The sequence below is a fragment of the Chrysemys picta genome, unplaced genomic scaffold (assembly GCF_011386835.1).
Source record: "Chrysemys picta bellii isolate R12L10 unplaced genomic scaffold, ASM1138683v2 scaf1083, whole genome shotgun sequence".
Taxonomy (NCBI): domain Eukaryota; kingdom Metazoa; phylum Chordata; order Testudines; family Emydidae; genus Chrysemys; species Chrysemys picta.
The window spans coordinates 1-22,000 of NW_027053790.1; the positions used below are offsets into that span (position 1 = coordinate 1).

The 22,000-nt window shown below is 43.5% G+C and overlaps 1 long non-coding RNA gene across 1 annotated transcript; it reads right to left on the bottom strand.

The window, feature by feature from the left end:
- Positions 1–6: 6 nt before the first annotated feature.
- LOC135979641 (uncharacterized) lies at positions 7–18,222 on the bottom strand. Its single transcript, XR_010596908.1, has 3 exons — positions 18,125–18,222; positions 17,402–17,486; positions 7–1,351 (listed from the first exon to the last, which is right to left on the bottom strand). It is a non-coding gene; the product is annotated as an uncharacterized LOC135979641 (long non-coding RNA).
- Positions 18,223–22,000: the final 3,778 nt, after the last annotated feature.

The window sequence follows — 22,000 nt, forward strand, 5'->3', positions numbered from 1 at the left end:
GCATGGTTCATGTGCCAGACAGGTGTATGAAGGAACAATTTATAACAGGGGTCAAAGATCATACATTCTAAAGGAGGGGAAGGGAAGTATTTTACAGCTGTTGGTGTAATGAAGTGCAAAAAGAAAAATCACTTTTAAAAAGAGAGAGAGAGGCCTGGCATTTGAAAATTTCACAACATAAACCAATACAAATCTATCCACTTGTTTTTCTAAGTTTTGCAATATTTGGTAGGTGATGTATATAATAATAATAATAATGGAGATATCCCATCTCCTAGAACTGGAAGGGACCTTGAAAGGTCATCAAGTCCAGCCCCCTGCCTTCACTAGCAGGACCAAGTACTGATTTTGCCCCAGATCCCTAAGTGGCCCCCTCAAGGATTGAACTCTCAACCCTGGGTTTAGCAGGCCAATGCTCAAACCACTGAGCTATGTGTGCCAGTTGCTATGGTCCTTAGTTTTCACTAAGGCAGGACACACACTAAAGCAAATGGAGTTTTACTGGAGTAAAGACTTAAGGCTTTGGCCTTAAATATTTAAATTTTTGCTCTGTCTAATCATCTTCCCATGATCCTGCCATACTGAATTTGTGATATATTGGTTTCCACAGCATAGGACTGATGTCACAAACACAGAACAATGAGCCCATTTCAGGCTCAACTAGGACAAAGGGCTTAGTACAGACATTCATGTTTGAATAATTGCTCAAATGTAGAGTAACAAAATATGGGACAAATAGCTAAAAATATATGTATACATGATTTAAAATTTGCTCAGCATGAAAGTTCACCTCTTGAAAAGCATACTGAAAACTGCAGTAAAATTAAAACCAGTGAGGTAAGAATTTCCTACATGACTGTGCGTTAACTTGTTTAATCCATCCAGGAGCTATTTCAGTTTTTTTAAAGCCTTCATTTTTTTAATTTGACTCTTTAAGAGAAATTTTACCATGGTTATGGACCTAAAAATTTAGCATTTATAATAAGTGTAAAAACTTCTTGAATTGATGCTGGTCGGGTTTTTTCTGAAACACTGAACCTTTTTTCATATAGAAAAAAGTAACACTGGTGAAAAACCTATTTTGGGGGCAGGAGAAAGAGCCAGACCTCTCCAATAATAAGTGCCTGATGTACCACATACAACATTATCATTAGCCTTTGGTAAAATTAACAGCTACATGTTGTTGATATGAACTAAATTTCTCACAGCTTCTGTTGACCATCACAAAAACTCCATTCACCATCCAGATCAACCTTACTAATGAGATCCTGATTCAGCACATAGCACCTCCCGATATCACGTTTCCTGAATTGTTTTTACATATTGCCTTTTCTCATAGCAATGTGCACATCTGCAAGAAAAACAAAGATACAGTAGATGAGCAAAATATTTTTCTTCTGTTTGTGTATTTGTTCCTGCAAATTATAATTAAAGTCAAATAATGAGAAGGTCATTGCAATGACTGGGGCATGAGCAGTCAGGCCGAGCAATTAGAATAGAAGTCAGGTCTAATGGTCAGACCCTAAGGTCAGAGCCGAAGACAGCATCAGGTGCCAAGCTGAGGGCCAGAGACAAAGACAAGGGTATGGCTAAGGAGCAGGAAAGCAGGAACTGGGACTAGACAGGGTCTGGGATAAGGAGGACAGGAACCAGGAGTCAAATAAGCAGGAGAGGTACAGATAAGCAGCCAGCTAGAGAGTGTCTAGTTGCTCAGACAACTTCCTGTACTACTTCCTGGTTTATGTAGAACTCCTCAGCCAATCAGTTGGGGGTACTGGATGTTTCCTCCAATTAGGAGCTTCTCTGGTTGCTCGGGTGAGTTCCTGGGTGGCAATTGCGGCCTGGGGACCCCTGGACCCAGGTTCAAGGCCCATGATCCCTCACAGACATTCTCTATAAGTCATATGCTCCTCTAGCAACAATAAGCATACAAACTAGGTGTACTTGGGTCTAGAACAACTCTGACAACAGAGGCTCAGAAGTTGAGTCACATCCTCTTGTAATGTCTGCATGATGGGCAGGAAGAAAAATCACCACTACCACATAGGCTGCACTAATACTTGTAAAGTTATTGGAACCCTGAAGATCACCATTCTAACATTCACATATGTTGGGGGAGGTGGTGTGCGTTTGCTCCTCCTGCCAATAGATGGCAGCATGGGGTGTGCAGAAACCAGGCTGTCACTGTTTCCTGCTGATAAGGTGAACTTGCCCCTTCCCACCATGCCTATTGATACTGCCTCCAGCAGCATTAACTAACCAACCGTTTTGGAAGTAGTGAGGTTGGAAGTAGTTTTGCAAAAACAGTGACATGGAGGAAGATTCCTCACCATACCCCCATTTCTGACATATAGCTGATGAACTGTACTACTGTAAGTAGCATATTTAGTAATGAGAGCATTATTAAGCTACAAAGATTTATGGCCTCATTCTGTGCTAACTTACAAAATGTTCTTGCCTCAGCACCATCTTAAATAAAGATATGGCCTCATATCATTAGCATTTTAACAGAGTTGAATTACAACGTGATTACACTCCACAATCCTGGAGTGAAAACAGATTTCAGGTCAACTGTTAGCAGCCACTGGGACAGACTGTACCTTTATGTACACCACTTTTACAAGACCATGCTGCATCATGGAAGATATAATCCAGCCAGGGAGCCCAGCCTTCAGAAGAGAATGCAAGAATGTGGCACTTGAGGCATGAGGCACCAAGCAGCTCACAGACACATTTTAATGTCAGACTGACCCATAACAGAATGTATCAATTGGTTCAGACTAAAGTGTATCTATTTGGTTCAATCTGAAAAAAAAGCTTCATTTAGATTTTCTCAATGGGGAAAAATAAATCCCAAAATTTCAATTTTTCTGAAACTATTTTCTGTGACAAAAAACATTTCAAAAGAAATCTCCCCACCAGCTCTATTAAAAACCCTCAGGTCTTCTTTACATGTCATAAAGGAGTGAAAAAGGGAGCACACCTTGATTTTCTTTTCCAGGTCTCCTTTTAAAAAATCCAGTATCTAAGTACTAAAAAGGATCAGTGTGTAGTTGCAATAAGATAGTACCCAAAAGTCTAAACAGTCTTCAGATGATTTTTGCCTGGTCAGCTACTATTCATCCTTCAAGACTATTACTGCAGTAGGCGCACAAACCAAGAAAACTCATGCATCATCTTACATAAATGATTGCTCAATAGTGCTGTCATTCTTGTCAGATGCATAAGATAATTAAACAATTGTGCACATTATGAACCAACTCTAGTAAAACAGGTGTAGATTAGATCGATACAATGGTACATTCTAGAATGCATTTTAACGTAGTGCCCAAAGAGGTATTAAACTACAGTGGAGCTAATCTATGCTGAAGCACTATAGGTCTGCCTTGTAGAGCACAGCGTAATAGGCAAAAACAGGGGTTCTCAAACTTCACTGCACTGCGACCCCCTTCTGACAACAAAATTACTACATGACCCTGGGGGAGGGGGCGGAGCCCAAGCCCTGCTGCCCTGGGTGGAGGTGGAGCTCGGGCTTCAGCTTCAGCCCTGGGTCCCAGCAAGTCTAATGCTGGCCACAGTGACCCCATTAAAATGGGGGTGCGACCCCCTTTCGGTTCCCAACCCACAGTTTGAGAACCCCTGGATTAAAAGATACAGTTTCAGGCACGGCAGCATAAGTCATTGTGAAGAGGCTGGAAACTATTAACTTTACTTTTTAATTTATTTCATTCCTAATAATGTTTGATTAATCTTTGATTCAATAAATCAAGCAAAACATGTTGTAAAAAATTCAAGTCAAGTGTTCCAGTACAGTACATTAAACTGTGCACTCTACTTACCCTACATACCGATCTTAAAGGTTCATTTTAAATAGCAGGATTCTATAATAGAAACTACTGTACTAGCTTCATAAAATAAAGCTCAGTCTCTGGTTAATGATAAGAAATGCACAAAGCTAGTGAAGCACGGGTCTTATGCACCACAGTGAATTTCATCCTGACTGAGGCAGTCTAAATGAATCAGATTGTATATTGCCTGGACAAGTTCTGATGGATGCACGAGAGCATCATTACAGATTGATCATCTCTTTTTACATGTGAGTAGTCACTGGACTGTTACTTTTTTTTTTTTTTAAATGAAAGGACCTTTAACAAAAGAAATGTGAGCTTATGTTGAGAAATATAATTGTTTTTGCAGCTACATGCTTTGAGTCTATTTTAGCTTTTCCAGTGGTGACAAAACCAACTTCCTCCCAGGAAACGAAAATAAAAAAGGGTTATGAGTTGTTGTTTTTTTTTTTTTAATTGTTTATATTGACAGGGAAAACATTGTTCTCAAAAAGTGTTTATTATGAAAATACAGATTGATGGAATGAGCTCTTGATTTCCTCGGTTGATGGAGCTGATTTGCCTATTTTTTTACAAGCTCTCCTTAATGCATAATGGCTATAGCCAAAACTTTTCAACCACGAGTGCCTCAAGTAAGGCTCCAAGCAGGGTGGATTTGATTTAAATCACTAGTCAGGAAGACTAGATTTAATCATGGATTTCTACATAAAAGTGCAATCTTGTTGGTTGTTATAACCTTAATACATATTCTTCACAACTCAGAGATAAATGTAGGTTTCATTTTTAGAAGGTACACACTATACATTAAGTGATTTATTTTGAAAACTTTTCAGATTAGTTTTACAGTTATATCAGAAAATTAATGATTGGTTATTTCATTTACCAAAGGTAATTGAAGCAGATATTTATTCTTGCCATGCTATATTACAGGGATAAGCAACCTTTCAGAAGTGGTGTGCCGAGTCTTCATTTATTCACTTTAATTTAAGGTTTCGCGTGCCAGTAATACATGTTAACGTTTTTTAGAAAGTCTCTCTCTATAAGTCTATATTATATAACTAAACTATTGTTGTATGTAAAGTAAACAAGGTTTTCAAAATGTTTAAGAAGCTTCCTTTAAAATTAAATTAAAATGCTGATCTTACGCCGCCAGCCTGCTCAGCCCGCTTCCAGCCTGGGGTTCTGTTCACCTAGGCCTGCAGCGGGCTGAGCGGGGGGACTTGAGGTCAGGGCAGAGGGCTGGGGTGTGTGTGGGGGGTGCAGGGCAGAAGGCTGGGTGTTGCGGGGAGGTCAGGGCAGAGGGCTGGGGGGCGTGGGGGTGCAGGGCAGAAGGCTGGATATTGGGGGGAGGTCAGGGCAGAAGGCTGGGGGTGTGTGGGGGTGCAGGGCAGAAGGCTGGGGTGCTCGGCTCGTGGGGGTGCTCTCTGCCCTGAGGGCTGGGAGGAACATGCCCTGTTCCACCTCCTTCCCCAAGGCCCGTCCCTACCTCTCTCTGCCTCCTCTACAGAGCAGGGAGCACACTGCGCTCAGCTCTGCTCCGCTCCCCCTCCCCCTCGCAAGGGCCATCGCCAGCAGGGAGAGGGAGAGGGAGGAGGAGGGGCTGGAATGCACCACGTTGTGGGAAGAAACGGGGGAGGGGGTGAGCTTGGCTGCCGCAGGACCAAGCTTCTGCCTCCTGCCCCCGCAGGGGAGAGCAGTGGGCGGGGGGGCTGAGTGGGGCGGGGAGCCGGGACACCCCCTCCCCCCCCCAACCGCTCTCCCCTGCAGGGGCAGGAGGCAGAAGCTTGGTCCTGCGGCAGCCAAGCTTTCCTCCTCCCCCTTCTTCCTCCAGCCTGGCACTTTCCGCCCCCCCCTCCTCCTCCTCCTCTCACCGGGCAGGCAGCGTGCCACTCAGAATCGGCTCGCGTGCCATAGGATGCCGACCCCAGCTGTATTAGGAAGAGGACATCACCAGACATTTAAGTAAAACAACAACAACGTTATGTATTCTGGATTTTCTTCTTCAACAACAGCAAACATAATATTTTAACAAAACAAGCATATGAATTTTTGAATTTAGTTAAACATTCAAGTTTTTTTTAAAATCAAGTTTCTTTTTGTTAAAATTGTTTTAACTAAAATAGTTAATGAAATATTTTTTGAAATAAAAAACAAAAATTAAATCGATTATGTCAGCCAGGTCAACATGAGAAACTTAAAATATTGGCTTCTACAGCTAACTCAGTCGTCTTCACCTTCATTTTTTCTGTGTTTTCATAATCTGAAAAAGAAAAACAAGCATTCCTGCTTTTTCAGGTCCCAAACGATTTCTCAATTTGGAATGAATTAGTCCAAAGGAAGAAATTATTCTTTCTACACCAGCAGAAGAAGCTACTGCTGTTAAAAGTGAGATTATCACTTCAACAGTCTCTGAATCCAAGTGCTTAAGTGACTTCCACCAGTTCACTGGTGTGACTTACTTTAAAACATCGTCAGCAAACATATATTTCTTGAATGGTTCACCCTTAGCTCTGAAGTTTATTATAGTTGGCATTATGGAGGGATGATTGCTGGATGTCCATGTCATAGCCAACTTTTCTTCAGCAGTTAAGGTTTGACCCTGGTACCAAGTATTGAGAATATTTGCAAGAAAATGAGCTGGAGATTGTGCTTATCCCATTTGTTTTTTTAATGCTTGTAATTTAACTCTGTCATTGCATGTTTTTCTTTTTAAGATCTTACTCAGTTCCTTCCAAATTTCATCAGCATGAGCAATAAAACAGCTATTTCCCTGCATTTTGTTCAAGGCTTTCAGGGTACTCAGCATGTGTTCAATATGTCTCTTCGCCCAATGTTGAGAACTTTGGCTGTGACAGTGCCATCTATTTTTTCACAATTTTGTTCACAAACTGTCATCAGATTAGGCCAGTTCTTGATATAGTGCTCAAAACAGTCCACTACTGAGTTCCATCACATGTCTTGTGGGAGAGTTAGCTTGGTTCCTCCTACTTTTTTCCAGAGAAGCTGCTGCAAGTAGTTGTTACGGAAGTATTTTGCAATTTCAACAACATTAGCCTTTATTGCTGGAACACTGAAGTCTTTAGCTAGGAGGTGCATCAAATGAGCACTGCAACCATATGGTATTAGCTTGGGACTCCCTTCACTCTCTTCTAAATTTCTTCTCATCTTGGATACATTTGCAGCATTGTCTGTAACCAAGCTGCGTACTAGCCATTTGAATTTTTTCCCCCCACAGTTCGTTATAGCTTTTACTGCTACTTTTTGTAAGTATTCTGCTGTGTGTGCATTCCCTGATGTATCAATTGTTTCTGTAAGGAAGACGTTCCCTTCTTCTGTTGTCACACAAGCACATACAACAGGATCATTGTGCACACTGCTCCACCCATCAAGACTCAGGTTAACAATTTCACCCTCTAGACCTTTTGCACACTTTCATACACTTTATCCAGCAATTTGACTGCGACATCTGCTCTGTTGGGTGGACTGTATCCTGGTCTTAATGACGGAACCATGTTAATGAAGTGTGGGTTCTCTATCATACGGAAAGGAGAGTTTGTTGCATAAACACTCTAGGCAATTTTTTCATCAATTACCTCTTTTTGTAATCTGCTGGTTCTTATCACAAACTTATCTCTGGTTGTTTCTGGATGATGGAGATTTTTTTTTTCTTTTTGCTACAGGTGATATACTGTGGCTATGTGACATACATGATGTGACAAACACTATCATTGGCAGATAACTCTGAAACTGTAGAAAATGATGGTGATCTTGAAGGTGGATAGTCTTCAGAATCCTGTATGTTGAGGATGGATTCTCCTAAACAAAATAAGTCAATGCAGTTATTGAATTATCACCATACTGCTCATTTAGTATTACTCATTGCATTCACTGATACTCAGTACTACTTTAAAGATGAAATTGTGAAAGGAAGATCTGCCTATTTCAGCTATTTATTTTTTTTTATCACAACTGCATCTAAAGTGATAGTACCATAGAGTAACAATTATATTTTTTGCTCAAACATAAGAATTCAAGAACAGTCTAGAAGGAAGACAGGCAGTCCTTAAGAAACCAGTATAAAATAAAAAAAAGTTTACCAACCTGAAGATCCTGCTGTTCAGACATATTCCTTTCATCATCTTCAATGCAGCTTCCTCCTGAGAAGGAACACTTCTCATGATGTTGTTTCATTCGGGCAACCAGACCTTGCATTTCTTTGTTGCACTGTTTGCATTTTGCACACATGCCTGTCTTACCCACAGGCAGAGGAACTTCATTAAAAATCAATGAAGGCTACACTCAGAAAGACCTCAAGCCTTCTGGAATATGCTGCTCAAACAGTTTCACTTTTGTTTCTACCGCCTGTCCCTCCCTTTTCACATTTATCTCTAGACTTCTTCTCCTTGTCCAGATCTATTCCATCCCCAACAATCTTCTATTCATTGAACTTTTTGAAACTTTGCACTTTAGAGAGAGGTGAGTGATTGATTCGGTGTACACAAATTTGCAGAGGGACAATAGGGTTGAGGTCTGTTATTTCCCTATATTTCTATATATTATTTATTTTAAAACATTTTTGCTGTTAACAAGCATGTTATCTCTGGAGACACAAATCCACAGTTTGAAAAATGCAAAACTAAGCCTATCTGATGGTATCTTCTAGACTAAGCACTGAGTCCCATTGGGTAGATAGAAAGATTAACCTAAATAATCTATACAGAAGCCCCTGGAACTCCATAAGATTAGGTTCCTAATCCATGAACTATTGGAACTCATTTACAAAACTTTTCTTAAACATTGCATGAATATATTGTCTCATGCTATAGAATTATTATTTATAATCCTTATTCCATGATGAGATATCTTTGAGCTATAATGTATCTTAATTAAAACTATCTTTAAATTGGTTTCTTTCCTCAAAAACCATTTTATCAAAAAAAATTATTAGATTTAAACAAACAAACAAAAACTATTAATTTTTTTTTAAATCATTGATTTTTATCCACCCTGGCTCTGAGATCCATTTTTAGACACCTAAACAACTGCAGTTTGATTTTCAGGGATGTTCAGTCAATGGGAGCTACTGGCAGTCATTCACCTCAAAGGTCCATAGAGTCATAGACTTTAAGGTGAGAAGGGATCATTATAATCATCTAATCTGACCTCCTGCACAGCGCAGGCCACAGAATCTCACCCACCCACTCCTGTAATAAACCCCTAACCTATGTCTGAGCTATGGAAGTCCCCAAATCATGGTTTAAAGACTTCAAGGTGCAGAGAATCCTCCAGCAAGTGACCCATGCCCCATGCTGCAGAGGAAGGCGAAAAACCCCAGGGCCTCTGCCAATCTGCTCTGGAAGAAAATTCCTTCCCGACTCTAAATATGGTGATCAGCTAAATCTTGAGCATGTGGGCAAGACTCACCAGCCAGACACCCAGGAAAGAATTCTCTGTAGTAACTCAGATCCCACCCCATCTAACATCCCACCACAGGCCATTGGGCATATTTGCTGCTAATAGTCAAAGATCAATTAATTGCCAAAATTAGGCTATCCCATCATACCATCCCTTCCATAAACTTATCAAGCTTAGTCTTGAAGCCAGATATGTCTTTTGCACCCACTGCTACCCTTGGAAGGTTGTTCCAGAACTTCACTCCTCTGGTGGTTAGAAACCTTCGTCTAATTTCAAGTCTAAACTTCCTGATGGCCAGTTTATATCCATTTGTTCTTGTGTCTACACTGGTACTGAGCTTAAATAATTCCTCTCCCTCCTTTTATGATTTCAGATGTGCAGACTAAGGGCTGTTTTCTGGCAATTAACCTCAAAGGGACCACGCATACAAGTAAGCACACTAGTCCTCATGAATAGAGGATTGCAGAATCAGACCCTTAGTGTTGTATTTGGATCATCACATTCATTTGGTTTAAATGCATATTATACTACTGGTAGCACTCTCTCTTAGAAAATCAAATTGCAAAGTAATTAAATGGACTTTCAATGTCACCCTTGGCAAAAATTCAGTTCTAAGGATCATTCTGCCACTGGACGGGATTGCAAAAAAAGAAAAAAAAATGAATTACCACCTCATATCTGAGCAAAAGACTACTATTCTCCCTTAGGTCTAATCATAGCGCAATAAATTAAGAGCTTGAGCTTTCCAAATTAAAACTAGTTAAGAGCATTAGGGGGTTGCCAGCCTCCACAGTGGTCCCCTCACATGTACTGGGGTAGCTCTGCAACAGTTTCCCCTCTCCTCAGGGCACAATCACTCCATACCACAGAAGATACTCAAATCAAAGCTCCCCTTTCAGGGTCCAACTTATTAAGTCCTGCCAACAAGGTTAAAACAAATGGAACTTCAACCAAAAGTAGTCTCCACTCCAGCAGCAGGCTGGGCCCAGCCCCTCTTCCTTGAGGGTCTGTTTTCCTTTCACAGTTCACACACTCTTCCACCCCAGCCAAAGCTGGGTCCAGCCTCTCCTCCTTGCGGGTCTGTCTTCCTGCTCTTCCAGCCATAATTCCCCAAATTTCTTGTCTGGAGTTTGGCCTTCTCACCTTGAAAATGATCCATGGCCTTCTCAGCCTTCTCCATAGGCCTCCAATTTATCTTCCTCAGGCCTGACTGAACCACATGACTCACTCAATCCCCAGCCCCATTGTGACGTTGTGCAGTCTATATGGTTTTATAAAAATATGATAAGTGAATATAATGCAACTGAAATATGCTTCATGCAAAAGGTCTCTTGTATGGTATCATTACAAAGCTTATAATCTACATCCTATTTGTATAAATGTACCACTCTTGTATCTAAAACTAGAAATATGAAATACAACTCTGAGGGCCTACTGTAATTATGCAAAGTGTGGGCCATTAATGGTGGTTTGGAATCTTGATGACTCCCATTAACCAGGACCATTGTCTGCAGATGGCTGTGTTTTATCTGAGAGTCTTCCTATATATGTGTGTGCTGGCAAGTGGGTAATGAAGTCTTGCAGTGACATGTGATCCTGTCACCTGAACTGGAATCCATCTGTAACCTGGTGCTTTTCCAGTGAGTGGGGGTGGAAACCCAGAGGGACAAAGGGTTCCTGCCTTATGCAAAACATATATAAAGGGGTGGAACAGAACAAAGGGGGAGACAGGAGCCATCATGAAGAATCCCCCTAGCTACCATCTGAGCTGGAACAAGAGCTGTACCAGGGGAAAGAATTGTGCCCGCGCCTGGAAGGTGTCCAGTCTGAGGGAAAAACCTACTGAAGCATCTCTGAGGGTGAGATTATCTGTATTCAGTTTGATTAGACATAGATTTGTGCATTTTATTTTATTTTGCTTGGTGAGTTACTTTGTTCTGTCTGTTACTACTTGGAACCACTTAAATCCTACTTTCTGTATGTGTTAAAATCACTTTTTACTTATTAACTCAGAGTATGTATTAATACCTGGGGGAGCAAACAACTGTGCATATTGCTCTATCAGTGTTATAGAGGGCGAACAATTTATGAGTTTACCCTGCATAAGCTTTATACAGGGTAAAACAAATGTATTTGGGTTTAGACCCCATTGGGAGTTGGGCATCTGAGTGCTAAAGACAAGCACACTACTGTGAGCTGTTTTCAGGTAAACCTGCAGCTTTGGGGCAAGTAATTCAGACCCTGGGTCTTTGTTGGAGCAGACAGGAGACTCTGGCTCAGCAAGACAGGGTGCTGGAGTCCTGAGATGGCAGGGAAAACAGGAGCAGACGTAGTCTTGGCACATTAGGTTAGCAACCAATTGGTAGCAGTCTGGAGTAGCCAGCTTCCACAGTGCAATCACCATGTGCTTCTCCAGTGACAGGGCAGCTCTCATTCTCATGTCCTTGCGCCGCCAGGCTGGAGCGAGCTCATCACACAGTCCCATGAATGTGGCTTTCTTCATGAGAAAGTTCTCCAACCACTGCTTGTCATCCCAGACGTGCATGACAATGTGATCCCACCTCTCAGTGCTTGTTTCGCAAGCCCAAAAGCGGCGTTTCACTGTGGTCAGCACCTCTGTGAATGCCACAAGCAAGCAATCTCGTGTCGTAGCTACTACAAGTGGCAAGATCAATGTCACACTCCTTTTGCCTTTGTATTTTAAGGAATAACTCCACTGCCACTCGTGACGTGTTGGTCAGTGAGCTGCATACCGGTCAGCAGTTTGAGATCCATTCCTGCAGCCCAAAAGAGGCAGGGCGCGTAGTACACAAACCATCGAAAGATGGCACCATATGCGAATGGAAGCAAAGGGATTGCTGGGATGAGAAGCAATGCATCACGGGGCTTTGGGACTAGACCCAGGATGCCCCACGACCCCCTCCACCATCCCACAAGTCTTAGTGGCAAAAGAGAAAGAGGTACTTTGTGGGATAGCTGCCCAGAGTGCAGCGTTCCAAATAGCTCTGCAAGTGTGAACACGCTATTGCGCAGCCAGCTGGCAGTGTGAACACACAACAGCAGTTTTCCTTCTGCGCTCTCTGAGCGGCGCTGTAACTACCGGCACTGTAACTCTGCCAGTGTAGACATGCCCTGAGTGCCTCAAAATGTAGTCCCTCCCCTAAGATATGGGCTAAGCCTCTTCCCTTTTCTCTTTCTGGTGCTTGCTATTGCCAATATTTGAAGCAGCTTCTCCCCTCCCCTCATGCAGGTTGGGTCCTGGATTTTGTTCTTGGCACCTGGTTCTTTTCTATGTTCAAACTACAGCTCCAAAAGTTGATGCCAAATTTCCACACAATCTCCTCCAGCCAGAGCTCTCTTCCACCAGCACAGGAGAAGACACAATGCCTGTGAAAAGTTCCACCTCCCAAACTGCCTTTTCTGCCTTAAATGCCACTGTGCCGGTTCATTGAAGCCTCACGTGGCCTGCTGTGAGAAAGCTTCGCTGCTGAGACTTTGAGTAGTGAATTAAAGCTGGTGGCTGTATCCTGTCCTTGAAACACCTCTGATTCAGAGAGGTCCAACTTACCCTCATTTCTGTGGAGTCTTCTGTTATGAGTTCCCTACAGGATGCCCCTGCAGCCATTGCTTAGTTAGGCTGAGAGGATCCTCAGGGAAAGAACAACCCACACTCTGAATTCTGCTTTGTACCAAACTCTGGTACCTTGAACTTCAGTACAGAATCTCTTTGTCAGACTGTGTGTTTATCAGAAGTGCTGTGCTTGCTGTTAACACCCTGGATTCCAGTGATTGTTCCTTATGACTGCATCTTCCAACTGCTCCCCACTTGTCAGTACTGGCTCCAAAGAAAAGCAGAGCATCAGAACTGTTAGTTTTGCATTAATGTCTTACTTAAACAACTAGGGTCATATTCTGAACCCTCAGGCACTGTGGGGGGATGACCTGCAGGTGAAAGAAGGGGTGCTGATTGATATTTGTATTTGCTTTATAAAGCATTGCATTTTCCACTTTTTGTCCATTTCCCAGTTTATTTTAAGGTTCTCTTAGCCCTGTTTGGTGTTTCAAGAAAAGCTTGAAAATGTGAACAGAGTGCAACCAAAGCAGCAGGTGGGCTGTAGTCCACGAAAGCTTATGCTCTAATAAATTTGTTAGTCTCTAAGGTGCCACAAGTACTCCTGTTGTTCTTTTTGCGGATACAGACTAACACGGCTGCTACTCTGAAACCTGTCAAAGGGAAACAGTATCATTCCAATAGCTTTAATTGGCACTAACCCACAGTGTCTTTGAAACAGATGAATATGACCATTTGCAAATTATTTGTACATATCCTAATTAGATTTTTGCATAAAATATGACAAATGGAGCCACACAAAATGTGGCAGCTAAGGTTAAATACCGCTTTTCCTTCTATTGGTACTATCCCTGCCAATCCCATTCTGAGGAGGAAAATGGAACCCTTGATGCTACATCTGGGGATGGGGAGAAGGGGACTCTATGCCACTGTTCCTGCATTTCTGGATGGGGAAATGCCAACACAAGTGAGGAACAGAATCATGGTGGTGGCCAGCGATAGAGCCATGGGGCCTCTGCCACGCTGAAGTGTGCCTAGAGCATCAGGTTGCCTCAATCCAGCTCTGGCATTAATATGTTCCTTAAACAAATCCTGGGGGGAAAAATAGGAGATCAAAGAATCCAAAATAGATGTTGCAAAAGACCTGCCAAAACTACAACTTTTCAACAGCAAAAAATCAAAAGCCCTTTCTATAATCTATTGTCCCTCTAATTTACACTCCAGCCACATTCACTTGTCTGTGTGATTTTATTTAGCTTCTGGATCAAACTTTTAAAAAAATTAGGCAGAAGTGAGCAAAAAATTGAATTTCCGTTTGAGGTGTGTTTATTTTATGCTAAAACATTCTGTGTGGACTGTCTGGAATTTTTCAGTAAGCAGCACATCCAAAAAGCATGGAAGTGAATCAGCAGGAAAAGTTCATCTGGGAGAGCCCCTCATAGCCTCCTGAAACTGGTAAAGCTACTGCTATCACAAATTCTCTCCTTCAGCAGAGACTTTCACTGCCTTACACTGCAGCAGCACTATTGCCCTATAGCATGATGGCCAGCTGCAGGCCTTACTGCATCAGTGACAGCCTGCAAAATGTTTTATTGCTCCACCTGTCAAAACATAACCAAATTATGTCCACTATGAAAGCATCGTTGTGAACAAGGCCGGCTAAGGATTGCTAAGGGGATTCTTTGGGATACACCCCAAAATGTAATATTCTCATTTTACAAAAAGAGTGTGTGAGGATCTTTAAGTCCCCTGCTGCAGCAATGGAGTTAGGGTGACCAGACAGCAAGTGTGAAAATTGGGTTGGAGGTGGGGGAGTAATAGGGTCCTATGTAAGACAAAGCCCCTAATATTGGGATAGTACCTATAAAAATCAGGGCATCTGGTCACCCTAAGTGGAGTACAGTTGCACTTTGTAAATGATAGCTAGAAATGCAAATGAGAATCTTAGCTATCCCAAGTCAGGGAGGTCTACCGCCCTGGGCTCCAAAGTTCAATTCCATATTGGAATTCCATTTAGTCACTGGATCAGAAAGACTGGGACTCTTTTCCTCCTGTGCCCCCATCCCTTCTTCCAGCATTTGTCTCTTCTGGGCTCTAGAGGATCCATGTGAGTTTGCATATCCTATACATGTTGCTAGTATACCCAGGTACCTTCAAACATGGGGTATGGAGTAGATAACCATGGCCGGATTAACCTTTTGTGGGCCCCAGCGCTAAACATATTTGTGGGCCCCTACGTAGTCATTGTGGGCTTCGAGTGTGGGCCTGGTGTGGCAGTGCCATTGGTGCCATAGTATACCCCAGGGGTCGGCAACCTTCGGCACGCATGCCAAACACGGCACACAAGCCGATTTTGAGCGGCACGCTGCCTGCCCGGTGAGAGGAGGAGGAGGGGCCTGGAAGCGCCACACTGCGGGAAGAAGCGAGGGACAAGGGAAGCTTGGCTGCCGCAGGACCAAGCTTCTGCCTCCTGCCCCCGCAGGGGAGAGCGGTGTGTGTGTGTGGGGGGGGGGGGGGGGATGTCCCGGTCCCCCGCCGCCCACCGCTCTCCCCTGCGGAGTCAGAAGCTTGGTCCTGCGGCAGCCAAGCTTCCCTCCTCCCCTGCTTCTTCCCACAGCGTGGTGCATTCCGGCCCCTCCTTCTCCCCCTCCCCCTCCCTGCCGGCGATGGCCCTTGCGAGGGGGAGCGCAGCAGAGCCGGCAGAGAGAGTTATGGACGGGCCTTGGGGAAGGGGGTGGAACAGGGCATATCCCTCCCAGCCCCCTGCCCTGAATGGCTCATGGCAGGGGGCTGGGAGCACCCCCACGAGCCGAGCACCCCAGCCTTCTGCCCTGAACCCCCCACCCTGACCTCAAGTCCCCCCCAACACCCAACCTTCTGCCCTGCACCTCCACACACACCCCAGACTTATAGAGAGAAACCTTCTAAATAACGTTAACATGTATTACCGGCACGCGAAACCTTAAATTAAAGTGAATAAATGAAGCCTCGGCACACCACTTCTGAAAGGTTGTCTACCCCTGGTATACCCAGTACTGAATTTCAGAGACATTTTTCATTTTGATCACACACCTCTACATGACCATATGCATTGCCATACACAGCTCCCTCAGCCCCCAGTTTTTCTCATTGAGCTGTACCCATGTGGGTTTACCAGTGTCCACAGTGAGCAGAACTTTCATAGTGATCAGGGAAACTCCCCAAAGATTTATCTCCTTCCTCATTCAGACCTTCTATAGCCATGTCTCCAGTACCCCCCTATGTCACCAGTCACTGTATGTGATCCTAGTCTCAGCTCAAAGTTCCAAAGCCAGCAGATACCTGATCAATTCTGCCAAATCACTCCCTCAGCACCCATCCTGCCATTTAAGCAAGCCACTTGCAAACACCATTTCCCCAAAGTGAGGACTTAGGCTGGTGTCTTCAGATTCCCAAGGGCTTTCTCCCTCTGCTCCCATCTACATGCTAGCTACTACCTGATCAATCACCCCACGCTTGTTTCCTTTCCACTTTGGACATGCTCCCCAACCAGCTGGGGCTATTCTCCCACTGCAAGCCTGACCTGCTTCCTCTTTCCCTGCTCCCCTTGACATTCCTTTCCTACTGGTGACCTCCATTCCTTGAGGTTAATTCCAGTTTCTTTATCTGCTCTAGCTTAATAGCCCCCAGTAGTCACAGAGCCACCTGCAGCTTCTCTGGCTAAAGCCATGGGGCCAAATTGTCAGAGGCCAGCGTTAGATGGCTGCAGCTACTGGTCATGGGAGGGGTGGCAATTCCAAGGCTGACCATGCTTGAACCTTGCAAAGTGGCATTAGGGACTATAAATCCTCAGCGCTGGCCCTAGGCAGCTGCAGACTCTGCAGTTAAACACTTCCCTTCTCTAGGCCATGGCTTTAAGTACCTGAGATGCCCATCACCTGCAGCAGAGACCACCAATTCCCATGCACCCCTCAGCTAGCACATAGTTGTGCAGAAAGTGCAGCCTGAATGATTTTGGAGGCTGGGGTGCCAGGAGGTTCCCAGCCCTGAGCAGCAGCTCTGCAACAAGCTCACTGGGCCCCCCTCTGCTGTGGGACCAGGATCCTGTGAAGACAGTGGAGTTACCCTGTGTATAATCAGTTCTGTCCAAAGCCTGTTGGAGTGGGAGAGTCTTTTCATTATCTTTAATGGGCTGTGTATAAAAGCAAAGGACCCCATTCTAGACTCTAGGAGCAAAGTGCATTCTATGCTGCACTGGTTTACTATTGTAACAGGAAGGTCTCATTACCTAGTGAATAAGCAACACCGCCTACAGCACCTAACTTTTTCTGAGAGGCCTCCTGCCCAATTACTAAATGTAAACCTGCTTAGCTTACTAGGGCTGAAAATATCAGGTAGTATGGTCACAAAAGCAAGGCACTTCTAAATTCAGTAGGAATTTTGGATGTGCACAGAACACAGACAGGACTGGTTCCCGCATGGTTACAAAACTGCATTAAAGTAGAACAATTTTCAGCTTGTGTGATTGCAGGATATCTGGATCCATATCATAAGACTGTCCTACATACATGAGGAAAAGTTAAAGTACCTTTGTTATTCTTTTGTTCCATTCTTCATTTCTATGGGGAATTTGCACAAGCAATATTACTGTCTTCCTTTTAAAGGAAACAAAACTAAAAAAAAAAAAAAAAAAATGGTAATGGCTGTTGAAAATAGCAATTCCTGTCCTAGTTAGCACTGGGGAGATGCCAGCATTTGTTGCTCAATTTTACCCTACTTTTTCTATAGCAAGTTAGTGGATCAGCATATTTGATTTGGGAGACATGAAGTAACTGCAGCCTAAATTGAGCTTGAGCACTCCTGAATTTTGAGTGTTCAAATCTGGAAGGCAAGTGCTAGATTCCCTTTCTGAACATTGGATAAATCTGGAAAGGAAAAGCCAATTTCTGCTTCCATGGCTCAGATGTGGAAATCCTCCCACATGGCTGGTACTGTATCTAAAGCTACCCAGGTCCTCTAGTAGAGCCTTCCCTCCCTTACTTATCTAGGGTTACCATATTTCAGCAAGCAAAAAAGAGGACGTGAGGAGCCCCGCCCCCATCCTGCCCTGGCCCCGCCCCTAGCCCCGCCTCTGGCCCTGCCCCTTTCCCCCCCTCAGAACTCCCAACCCTCCCCCCCCTCCTTGTCCCCTGACTGCCCCCTCCTGGGACCCCTGCCCATAACTGCCCCCCAGGACTCCACCTCCTACCTAAGCCTCCCTGTTCCTTGTCCCCTGACTGCCCCCTCCTAAGACCCCCCCAAATGGACTTACTTCTTCTCCATTCACAGTGCCACCCCCTTCTAGCAGCCAGCTCTCCATTCACAGCAAGCTACAGCGCATGGGGTCCCCACTCCCTCCCTTTCCTGTTGATAGCTGCCAAGGGAATGCTGGGAAATGTAGTTCCTTCCTTGCTCCAGGGCTGGCTCTATAAGCAGGGAGCTGGCCAAGGAACTACAGCTCCCAGGGCCCCATGGGTTCTCAGCTCCTCACTCTCAGAGCCTCCACCTGTGCCGCACTGCAAGAGGGGAGGAAGTGAGTGTTATGGCTCCCCCCTTTCTGAGCTTGGGCCCAGCACTATGGAGCCATTGGCACCATGGTAAATCCGGTACTATAGATACTGTAGGGAAAAAAGGCCTGATCCAACTCTTTGGATTTTAACATTCTCAAACTTACTGGGATTTGATACACAGGTCTGATTTCCGCAGTTTGAGGTCATCTCTAATATACGGATATCCATAGTCTTTACCGTCATGTCACTGGGCAATGGTGCTACCATATTTTTGAGTGTTCCTGATGAAGTTTCTGTAGAAAATAGTATATATTGGAAACTGATGAAGTAAAACCTGGAACTTTGCTGGGCTGGAGCTGTTACCTAACCTCTTTCTAGTGGTAGTGCAGTCAGTGAGTTGGCAGAGTCGTATTTAGTGACCCAGTAAATGTGAGTTGCAGAAATTTAGTAAGAAATGTCACAGTGCTGCTTTGATAAGGAGGAACTAGAATTGCTGCGTTTGTTTATAACTTCCCTTTGCACTCATGGCTGAACATATTTATTTTACTCATGGCCTAAGAGCTTTTACTGTGCTGTGTGCGCACATTTTGAATGTTGTTCTCAAAACATATCAGGCAGGAAGTGAGTGAATCAAGAGCCTTTGTGATATGCACCTGACGCACACACATCCCAGTGTGAGTCACGCTTCCAGGCTAGTTACTATTCTGCCAAAGGAATGTACTTTGGGCATGGTAAGCCTTGCAAGCACATGTTCCTGAACACATTCTTATCATGCTCCTCCCAATGCTTACTAATACCATAAAACCACATTGATCTTGCCCCACCTTAATGCAGGTTAGAATTTCAGATAACCATTTGGCTGCATTTCTTGTGCTAGTGGATATTATCAGGCTGTCACTGCAGAGCCTCACAGGGTATTCCTATGCAGCCCTCAGCAGTGAGGCTATGAGTGCAGTTCGACAGACTTGGGCTAGCAGCGCTTGCATTAGCGCACTCAGCACTCTGGAGCTCAGACTTCATAAGAGGGGAGTGGGCTTCACAACTTTAAATTTGATAAGCCAAATGGTTTAGGTTTAACCTTTTTGGTGGGAGTTCACAATCTGTCCTGTTGTCTCAAGTCTTTCTTTAGCAGTAGTTCTGTTTTCTGGGGTAGGGTTGACAAATATTTCACAGGTGGTTTACACTTTTGCAGAGTACTTCTCAAGTGGCTAGGTTTCCTCATCTACTATAGAAGTATATTCAAGACTTTTCCCAAATAGCAAAGCCCTTATAGGACTGGTTGTCTGTTCCATGGGAATCTGACATACAATACCATCAAAAGTGGACTCTGAAAAGGAAGAAAACCAAAAGGCAAGAGATGGGGTCTGTTGGACAGATACCCTCCAATGTGACCTGGGTAGCCTTCACTGAAAATGCCCAGGGCAGGGCAGGCTGCAAAAGGGAGAGAAGAGAACCACCAGTTTTTGGAGTAACAGTGAAGTTAAACTCACCAACCAGTCACAAACTGTACTTCTGATTCCTCACACAGCCCTCTTATTGCATTCCAGTTCTCTGGCTCCCAATCAGCACTTAGGTCCAGTACAGTGAGAAGTTATTTAAAAAAAAACTCTGCTCACTGTACAAAATGTTCTTCTGAACCTCAAAGGGCCAGCCACATTGCCAGGTCAATATTAGGTTGGATCTTACCCAAAATACCATGTTGCCAGACAATCCTTTAGCGTCTAAAACTAAAGGTTTATTATAAAGAAAAAAGAAACAAGAAGAGTTTTTAAATGATAAAGCACTCTGATACAGACAGAGATTCAAAGTTCATATAACAGGTTCTTAGCAGTATTGGTGAGTTTGCTGGTTTGAAAGTCCGTCTGGAACACATCCACAGCTTGGATGAGTTATTCAATCCTTTGTTCAGAGCTTCAGTTTGAGAAAAAAAAGTTACTCCAGAGGTAAGAAGCAGGAATGAAGACAAAATGGAGATGATGCAGCTGCCTTTTATAGTCTTTTGCCATGAGGCCTGTACTTCCTTTGTCCCAAACACAAGCTGCCCAGCACATGGCAAGGAAAAGCCTTAGAGTTCTGTCCACAGGCATACCACATGCCTTGCTGACTCAAAGGTGTATTTCCTGGTTCCTTTCAATGGGTTCATTGTACAGCTGATGACCCTTGATGGGCCATTGAACAGGCTTGGCATCAGCACTACCTATCTGTCTGAGGGTGTCACCCAGATGCACCGCACAAGTTTGAAATACAGATATAGCTTACATATCTATAACTCACAATACAAAAGGTTATACAAACAAACACAAAATTATCATACTTGGCAAATCATAACATTTTCAGATACCTTACATGGCATAGCTGGTCAGAGTCCTTGCAATTTTAGAATATTGGTATCGCTAATATTATAAATGGTCTCCCATATTCCATAAAGCATCACAACCAACATCAAAGACTATTAAACCAGCTGATTGACTGCCTGGTATAGCCACTAATAACTTCCCCTTTATTCTTCATGTAGATCGGGGTCGGCAACCTTTCAGAAGTGGTGTGCAGAGTCTTCATTTATTCACTCTAAGTTAAGGTTTTGCGTGCCAGTAATACATTTTAATGTTTTTAGAAGGTCTCTAGTTATATATTATAGACTTATAGAAAAACTATTGTTGTATGTAAAGTAAATAAGGTTTTTAAAATGTTTAAGAAGCTTAATTTAAAATTAAAATGCAGAGCCCCCCGGACCAGTGGCCAGGACCCGGGCAGTGTGAGTGCCACTGAAAATCAGCGTGAGTGCCGCCTTTGGCACGTGTGCCATAGGTTGCCTACCCCGATGTAGATGCTTCCAATAAGGGACTAGGTACAGTCTTGTAACACCCATCAGATATGGGACAAGAACTCTAACTGCAGTAAAGAATTATCACCTTCACTCAGGAAAACTGAACCTCTGAAATGGGCCATAACTGATACATTCTGTGACTATTATTATGCACAGTCTTTTACAGTTTACAGTGATAACAACCTGCTAACCTATGTCTTCACCTCTGCCAGGCTGAAGACCACAGCACACCAGTGGGTTGCAGAATTGGCTGACTTACTTCACAGTTAAATATCATGCAGGGAAATCTAATGTGGAAACAGAGGTTACCCAGAATCACCCTTGATATGGAAAAATACAAGACAGAATGGTCAGAAAAGAAGCAAACATTTTGTTAATGCTGTCTTACAGTTCTTGGACGTACAAAGAAATGACAAAGTATCTTAGTTAGCAGTTATTACTGCCAATTCTTTGGCAATAGAAGACTTCTCCATGGGCATTAAATCCACCATAAAGCCTATTCCATGATGATAGTTTGGCTGCTCAGAAGGAAGATCCAGCAGTTGTTAAAATTCTTCATTATAAGTCCTTGTGCACAAACTGAATAACCAAGAGAACACAGTAGGATGTGTTAAGATCACCACCCTGATGTGTGAATGATATCAGTTGCAGTTCGATACAGATGGAATACTTTATCAGAAAAAAAACAAGTTTCAAAATCAACTGGTATTACCTGAAAAATACAAAAAGGCAAGTATATCAAGAACTACAAGAAGATATGGGACATTTCAAAGTAGAGCAACTACTTGGAAGAGATCAATTTTATTGCTCA